Here is an 8,171-nt window from a genome sequence, read left to right on the forward strand (position 1 = left end):
ACGTAATTCTCTGGCCCACAGCTTTGTCTGTGAGTGAGCACACAAAACAACTGAGGACAAGGTGTCTTCAAGCCTTCAACTGTCTTTATGCTCCCTAATCCTGGGTGAGCTGTGCACCAGGCCAATCCCCCACTGTAAATCAGAGCAACCCAAAGTCTGCTGTAATTTACACTATCTGCCAGTGGCCCCCTACAGCAGCATTTTGACAGCCGAGGTTTGCCAGGGCACAGATATAAACCACATATGTTCCTTTTCCCCAGTCACATCCCATGCACTGGTACCCTGGGAGCGGGGTTGGCATATGAGCTCTTCCACTGGCTCTGTCACTAGATGATCCCTTTACACTAGTTTGTTCTTCCCATGGTAGGCTATGAAGGGCAGTGCAACATGCCCACAGCACAGCCTAGGGATGGCTGCGTCCTAAAACTGAGTTTATTATTTTCCTCCCAAGCCCTGCTCCTCTCGTGCTCTGTCACTACTGACAACATCAACCTTCCACTTCCCCCAAGCTCACAGTCTTGGTGCAATCTTTGACTCAGTTCTTTCCTTTTCGGATTCTGGCTCTTGCCAGACTTGTTGATACTTGCTCTACAACATCTCCAGAATATGTCCCTTCCTCGCAATTCCCATTGCCCAAACACTTGTCCACACTCTAGTTATCTCCCATATTTATTGCTGTAACCTCTTCCTTTCCAGCATCACCATCTCCTACCTCTCAAATATAGGTCAAATAACCAAAGATTTCAATTGGTTCTGTTGCATATTGTCTTGTTAAACCATGAAACCTACCTAGGATAAAAGGTAGGCAAATTAAAATAATTTCTTTCCTTCTCTACTCTACAATCTAGTCCAGCCCTCTGGACTAGATGACCTCTTGAGGTCCCTTCCAGCTCTGTTTCTATGATTCTACATTCCTTGCCCCTCTTGATCAAACCTGACTGCTGATAGAGCTTGTCAGAAAATGGGCATTTCCCCCCTCCCTCTCCCCCCCCGAACATATTAATGAAAATGTCAACTTTTCATCAACCCCCACACCTAAATTTGGGTGTTTGTTTTTTGACCAAAAAGGCAAAAACCAAATGTGCAGAAAGCCAACACTTTTTGTGAGAAATTTCATCTAGTCAAAAACCAAATTTGCTTTAAAAACAAAGCAAAACCCCTACCAGTTTTCATGGATTTTTTTTTTAACCAACCTTATTGTAGATAGCTCTTCTCTCTTACTTGCTGCTTTGTACTGTTTTCCATGTCATACCATACCCCTGGAAAATTCTTCCAATCAATGTATCTTTCTGCCCCAGTGGTTCTCAACCCGTGGGCCAATCAGCACAGAGCTGCAGCCCATGTGACATCCTAGGGCCATACAGGTTGTACTGGATGCAGCCCACATAACACACTGTGGGCCACAATGGTAAATAGGTTGAGCCACACTGCTGTACCCTCACCTCCACTAAGAAGCTCCTGAACAATCATCTGTTCCATGCTGCTGTGACCAAACAATGCTGTGTTTATCTGCAGGTACTTGTTCATTTTGATATTACTGTGTACTCAACTGTACCCATCTGTGCCATTAGTCTGTAAGCCCCTTAGGCAGGCATTCCACTCTTTGTCTGACCCTCAGTTTTGTAAAGCACTGGGTACATCTAATGGCACTACGGGCCTGAGAAACTCCCACTGACTTCAGTGGGCTTTGTATTAGGCCCTTTAAGAATAATTAACAAAATAAAAAGTAAAATGAAAGATAAATGCAAATAAAATTATTCTTAATAATAGGTAAAGGGGGAGGAGAGTAAGAGGGCAATAGTGGGGAATGAAATTATTCATGAGGGACAGTCACAACACCCAGGACTCTAGAAACAGTTTGCAAGAGTTGTGTCTGTAGATGTACATATCCAATAAGCCTGTGTCTTTATCTTTTTATACTGCATTTAAGCACGTTAATTAAACGCTCCCAGTAACCTGGAACTCGGCTTGTTCCTGTAACTTCATTAGTTGGCATGCTAGAGTGCTGTGACCGGTGTTTTGCTTGGCACACCATTGAACTGCAGGACAGTGAATAATGAAGGAATTAAGGAAGGGTGAACCAATTCGGGTAAGTGAACATGCTCCTTCACCTTCAAATCTTCACCCATTTGGAATTGAACTGAAACCAAACCTTTCCTGAGATCATTCCAAGACACTCACTTCTGGCTTGCAGCAGAGACCAGAGGTGCCTGAAGTCTCATGAGAGCCTTCATTCTTGTGAGATTTCCAGCTTGTTTTATAGACTCAAGATGCTCAGGTGAGCACTAGAGGGTTTGGATGCCTGGCCAAACTGTCCCACTAAACTTTTTGAGGTGCCCCACCTCAAGGAGGAATTTCCAATAAGGACAAATGGAGGAAGGATGTGGTGACCTGCACAGCTTTGGAGAGGATGAAGAGGGAAGGCAGCATGTCCTGGGGAAGAGGGCACTGGACTAGGAGTCAGAGATGTAGGTTTTACTCCCAGCTTTGCTGCTTACTTGCTGTGTGACCCTGGGCAAACCACTACTTTTCTCTGTGCCTGTTGGCCTGTCTGCACTAAGGAAATGGAGCCATGTTTTAAAGCAATTTTTTTTTAACACCGCTTTCCCCTAAGGGTCTCCCTGCACCCCAGTAAACTTTGAACATAGCTAACTGAAGCTGGTCAAAACATGCAACAGAAAGCACGTACAAGTCTGCTTTTGGAATTCGCTGTAGTATATTTCGGGGCCTGGCGAACTCCAGCCAGCTCATTGTGTTCACATTCAGCTTGTTTGAAAATGGCTTTCCCCCCTACCATTTCCTAGTGCTGACATTGCCCCAGTGCCCCACAATTCTGAGCTTGCCTACACTACTGAAGTAATGGAGAACACTGGAGCTGGGCTCTATTGGTCGTCTATACTGGTGTCACAGCTACCTGTTTCTATGGAAACTGATCTGTGACAGGCATGAATAAAAAATAAAAATTAACAATTGGAACCTGAAATGTCTGCTTAGTTTTCTTTTCTCCCTGTACTATTCCTATGGGAACAGCTGAAAGCCTCATGGAGACAGTCCCAGACTCTACTGTAAAACTAACTCCACATCCCCCTTTGTCAGTTACCCGCAACTGAACAATAAGCAATATTCTTAGCAGATAGAGGTAAAAGTAACAAAAGCCTTAAGTCAGCAGGAAAAGCCCCCGAGTGTGCAAAAACAAAGCCTAACGGGAACAGGAAGCAATGTAAAAAACACAGTGCGGTCTGTCTTTCGTAAATTCTCTGGCTTGCTAAGGGCTGGCAGAAGAGAATGTCACACAGAGCAGACCAGCACTATGGCCGTTTACTGGATGCTCCTGAAACAGGTGGGCCAGACACACAAGAGAAGCTACTTTATTATGCACTTAATACACAGTGCAGGTGAGTGCAATGGCACAAGCACAGAGTGCTGTGGGGTTAAAGGGCTAGAATGCTTTTTTGATTTAATAATATGGCATATTCTAGATTTCTCACATGCGTGTGTTACGGGTACTTGACAGCTGGCTCTTTTTAAGAATCTGATTCAAATCCAACAAAGATTAGAGTAGCCAAAAGGGTATTTTCTTCCTGACTCGTAGGCAATGAAGGTCCTTATTGAAAATGACTTCGTCTCTATTTCTTTGACTCTACAGCTCAAGGCTAGCTCTGGTCTTACATAAATGAATAGACTATGCTTGGCCACAGTGAGCCAAGCTGAAGGTAAAAAAGCCTGCAGCTTCCCACACAGTCCAACCTCTCCCTACCAGGGCTGGCTCCAGGCACCAGCGAAGGAAGCAGGTGCCTGGGGCGGCCAATAGAAAGGGGCGGCACTCTGTCCGTGATTGGGGCAGCGCGTTCGCGTCTTCGGGGGCAGTTCAGCTGCGGGTCCTTCTCTCCCTCTCTGGCGGCAGGTCTTGCTTCTTTTTTTTTTCTTTACCACTTGGGGAGACAAAGAAGCTGGAGCCAGCCCTGCTCCCTACACTCACCCCCACCCCACCCCTTCCCACCAAAAATGGGCCTGGCTGATGGGAATGTATTTCCCATTTTCCCAGTTGATCTGACAACTTTACTCGCTCTGAGGACAAAAGCCACTGGATCTTGTAGCCTGATGTGGCCCTATGACAGAGAGAGAGAGATCCTAGTAGAAGAAGGAAGCTCAAGATCTCCCACAGTGGTAGAAGCCCAGAAGACAGTCGAGAGGCCATTATGCCTGGAACAGGAAATGGAGGGGACACATGTGAAGGCCTGTGGGTAGCTCTAGCAGAAAAGTGATGTTCCTGGGGTGTCAGTTATTGCCTTGAAGCAGGACTCACTGGGTGAAATTCTATCACTTGTGTCATGCAGGAGGATGATCACAATATTCACTTCTGACCTTAAGAATTTATGAGCAAAGCAGTAGGAAAAACTGGCTTGACAGGAGGAGACCAACAACAGCAGCTGAAATGGAGGCTCAGACAGAGATCACCTGCAAAAAAACTGGTAGTGAGGCAGTGATCTATAGGAAGAAGCCTAGTTTTGAGGAGGATTATGAATCAACCTGCTCAATTGTGGGCTCTCACCGCCTCTTAAAATTAGGCCAGTTCTTTCAGTGTTAAATATGGATTTTGGTGCCTAGTTTTAGACACACAAGCGTAAAAATTTTGACCATAACCTTTGTTGTCTGGGAATCTAAAACAGTTTAATCAACATTAAATAAAGCCTTATTATTGGTATTGCAATAGCACCTACGGGCACAACCACGTAGGCCCAGTGATGGGAGTTAGGTGCCTAAATACAGTTAGTGGCTCTGGGCCCTAATAAAAGACTGCCCTTTCAGTGAAGATCTTACAATCTAAATAGGTGAGACATACAAAGGAAAAGTTACCCCTATTTTAAAGATGGGGACCCAAGGCACAGCAATTGGATAACTTACCTTCCTGTAGTACATCAGTGGCAGAGCCAGGAATGCGAACCCAGTCTTCCTGAATCCCACCCAGAGCCTTCACCACAAGACTGTCCTTTCTCTCTAATTAAATCTCTAATAATCCTCATTTAAAAACCTCTAAATTTCATCACACTGTGAGATGGGGTGAAGCATAGAACAAAAAGGATGGGAACAGAGGTGAAATACATCTGATATGGTCCAATGACCAAGTTACTACTGTTGTCCTCCCCCACAGTGTAAACTGTCTGTGTTATATATATATAAAAAAGGAACATAACCTTGGTGCTGATAACATTTTCTGTATGGTACAGATAGAATCAAACATTCCAGGAACTGAATCAATAATGAATTTGTTTTCATGCTTCCTGAGTTCTGAATTTATTGTTTCAAACTACTAATTATGTCTATTGGCTGGCCTTTGCTTCCTACACTCCTGTCCATTCTGGTTAGCACTGAATGGTTTCACATTTGGGGGTATAAATATTCACCTAGCTCCTCAGAGATCCAAAGGAGACCAATGCCAAAATACTACTCGGGGGAAAAAAGCAAATCATATCTCTGATGCTAGCACTACCTGCTACTGACCTGATATGGGAGAAAAGTGTGATCAAAATGAATATCATGCCAAGCATTTGGTATTGCTTCTAATAACCCCACTGTTATTCACCAACACAAAAATAACAAAATGTAAAAGTTATCAGTGGATTTGTTTGGTGGATTAAAAAAAATGAGATTATTTATGATTCTAAAAACACAGAGGGACTCAATCTCACAGCCACGCCCATGTTCCAGGCACATTAGATCATCCAGTCTGGCCACCTCTATGACACAGGCAACAGAACTTCATCCACTAACTCCTGTATGGACTCCGATAACTTGTTTGACTAATGCATGTCTTCCAGAAAGGCACCCAGTCTTGATTTGACAACTTCAAGAAATGGAGAATCCATCACTTCCCTTTGGAGTTTGTTCTAGTGGCTAATCGCCCTCACTGTGATTTTTCTGCCAGGGCATGCAACCTCAGATATAGTCTCAATTAGTTGTTGTCAAAGTCCAGCCTGAGCTGGTTAGAAATTGAGTAACATTAGCTGTGCCTAACCTAGAACCTTGGTAGAACTATTTCCACTTTCCTTCAGTCTGTGCCCTCGGCATTTTTAACATAACCTCAGAGCCACACAGCATAGCTGTGGAAAGGAGTGGCACTTGACCCAAAATTCCCTTCTTAAAGCAGGGGAACTACAGCCCATTATTCACAATAACTGTAGCATGCTTTCATTATGTAGGGATGGGGATCACAAGGGTCTGAGCAATTTAGGGGCTAATGGTGCTTGGAGACCAGTGGGGCCAAGTGTTGAAATAGAAAGAACTAAGAAACTACACATAATCCCCCAGGTTTACTACTGTAGATATTTACAGTTTAGAAACAATGGCTGGAGTTCTATGCTGTGCCTCTCAGAGGTCCAATACAGAAAGGTCTCTTTAAGCCATCTTTATGCTTCTCCAGAATTCTGTGCTATGGGGTCCACTCCATCACTTGGCATAAATTAGAGCATTAATTTATAGCAGCCTCTCAAGGAATGCCTTGAGAGTTGCTCTGCAGCTTGGAACAACCCAGAACCCTGTTAGTGGCTCTCTGTCCACCTCCTGACCCACTCTCTTCCTCCCCCCACCACCAGTAGGCCCCTGACTATAGGTATCCCTATGCAGTGCCTGTGCGGCAGGGATTCTTCCAGGTTGGATGCCTAGTAGAAGGGCTAATCCCTATCTTTATTTTTAAACACAAACTGTAAGTCCTTTGTTTGAACCAGAACAGAAGTTTCTGATACAAGCCACTCTCTGTTTTCTAAATACAATTGCCCCCACTGAATTTATCTCCAATATATATACAGCCTTAAGCCAAGCAAAACAAAAGACAGGTCAGCACCTGTCAGGTAAGAAACAGTGTTACACTGATGTGGGAAATCTGTCTATGTAAAACTCATAAATTCTGGATGAGCGTAATTAAGCACTGGAACAATTAACCAAGGGGCTTGGTGGATTTTCCATCACTGGCAATTTTTAAATCAAGATTACATATTTTTCTAAAAGATATTTTTTACTGCAAACAGGAATTATTTGGGGAAAGTTCTATGACCTCCATTATACAGGAGATAAGACTAGCTGATAACAGTGATCGCTTTGGGCTTTGCAATCGATGAATCATAGAACCACAGTGGACATCATAGATCAGGGAAATCCAAACTCCTCCAAGCTCAGTGGATTTTCAACTAAAATATGAGATTTTTCTTTTCTCCTTAATTGTACATGGAGTCCATCCCCCTCAATGAGCCTTCCTGCTCTAAAACCCCAACTAGATATGGCTGATGCTGATGTACCAGTGAGGTGATCTTCCATATTTCTTTAGTGTAACTTTCACATATATTTGAGCAATTGCATTGGCTTTCTCTACATTTTTCTTCCAGGAGGCAAGAAAGACAGGAATTGAAAAAAGTGAGGATTCACATACCTGAAGCACACAGACTTCAGTAGTAATTTTAAGTGTTCTTCTGCACAAGCATCTACATTTTTGCATCTGATACATATTTCCGGTTTAGCACAAAGGAGCCCTGTTTGTCATTAGAGATCACCTATCAGGGCTGCGGGAAGAGGGGGGCTGCGGGAAGAGACGGCCCAGCCCACACTGCTTTCTACAGCCCCCATTGGCATGGAACGGCGAACCACGGCCAGTGGGAGCTGCGATCGGCCGAACCCGCGAACGCTGCAGGTAAACAAACCGTCCCGGCCCGCCAACAGCTTTCCCTGACGGCCCGTATGCCAAAGGTTGCCAATCCCTGACCTAGATTTTGAGGAAGGGCCAGCCGTAGACAATGTATAATGGGCAATAAAACAGCTGAATCTAGATTTAAACAAGAAAGAGGAGAATTACAAATGGTTGAGAAGTCTAACTAGCAGCTTTACTCTTGCAAAAGACCATGGTAGGAGAAGTTTCCAGTAAGGCCAATATATTACCTCTGGTGCTTTGTTTAGAATAATTCACGGGACTAAGGAATCGCCGTAACTGGAGTTGGAGTTTGCTTGCTTTTACTGCAGCTGATGGAAGCTGGCTGTTTTTCCTGTGACCATATATGCACTGTAAAGAAACAAGCTGCTTCAGCTAAAATCTCTCCCTCAAGGCCTTTCTCATGACTCTGAAAGTTGAAATGTCGAGAGGATTATGAACGTGGACCCTAGTGGAACATGTGTACATAATCTCT

Source organism: Eretmochelys imbricata, chromosome 6 (genome assembly GCF_965152235.1).
Source record: "Eretmochelys imbricata isolate rEreImb1 chromosome 6, rEreImb1.hap1, whole genome shotgun sequence".
NCBI lineage: Eukaryota > Metazoa > Chordata > Testudines > Cheloniidae > Eretmochelys > Eretmochelys imbricata.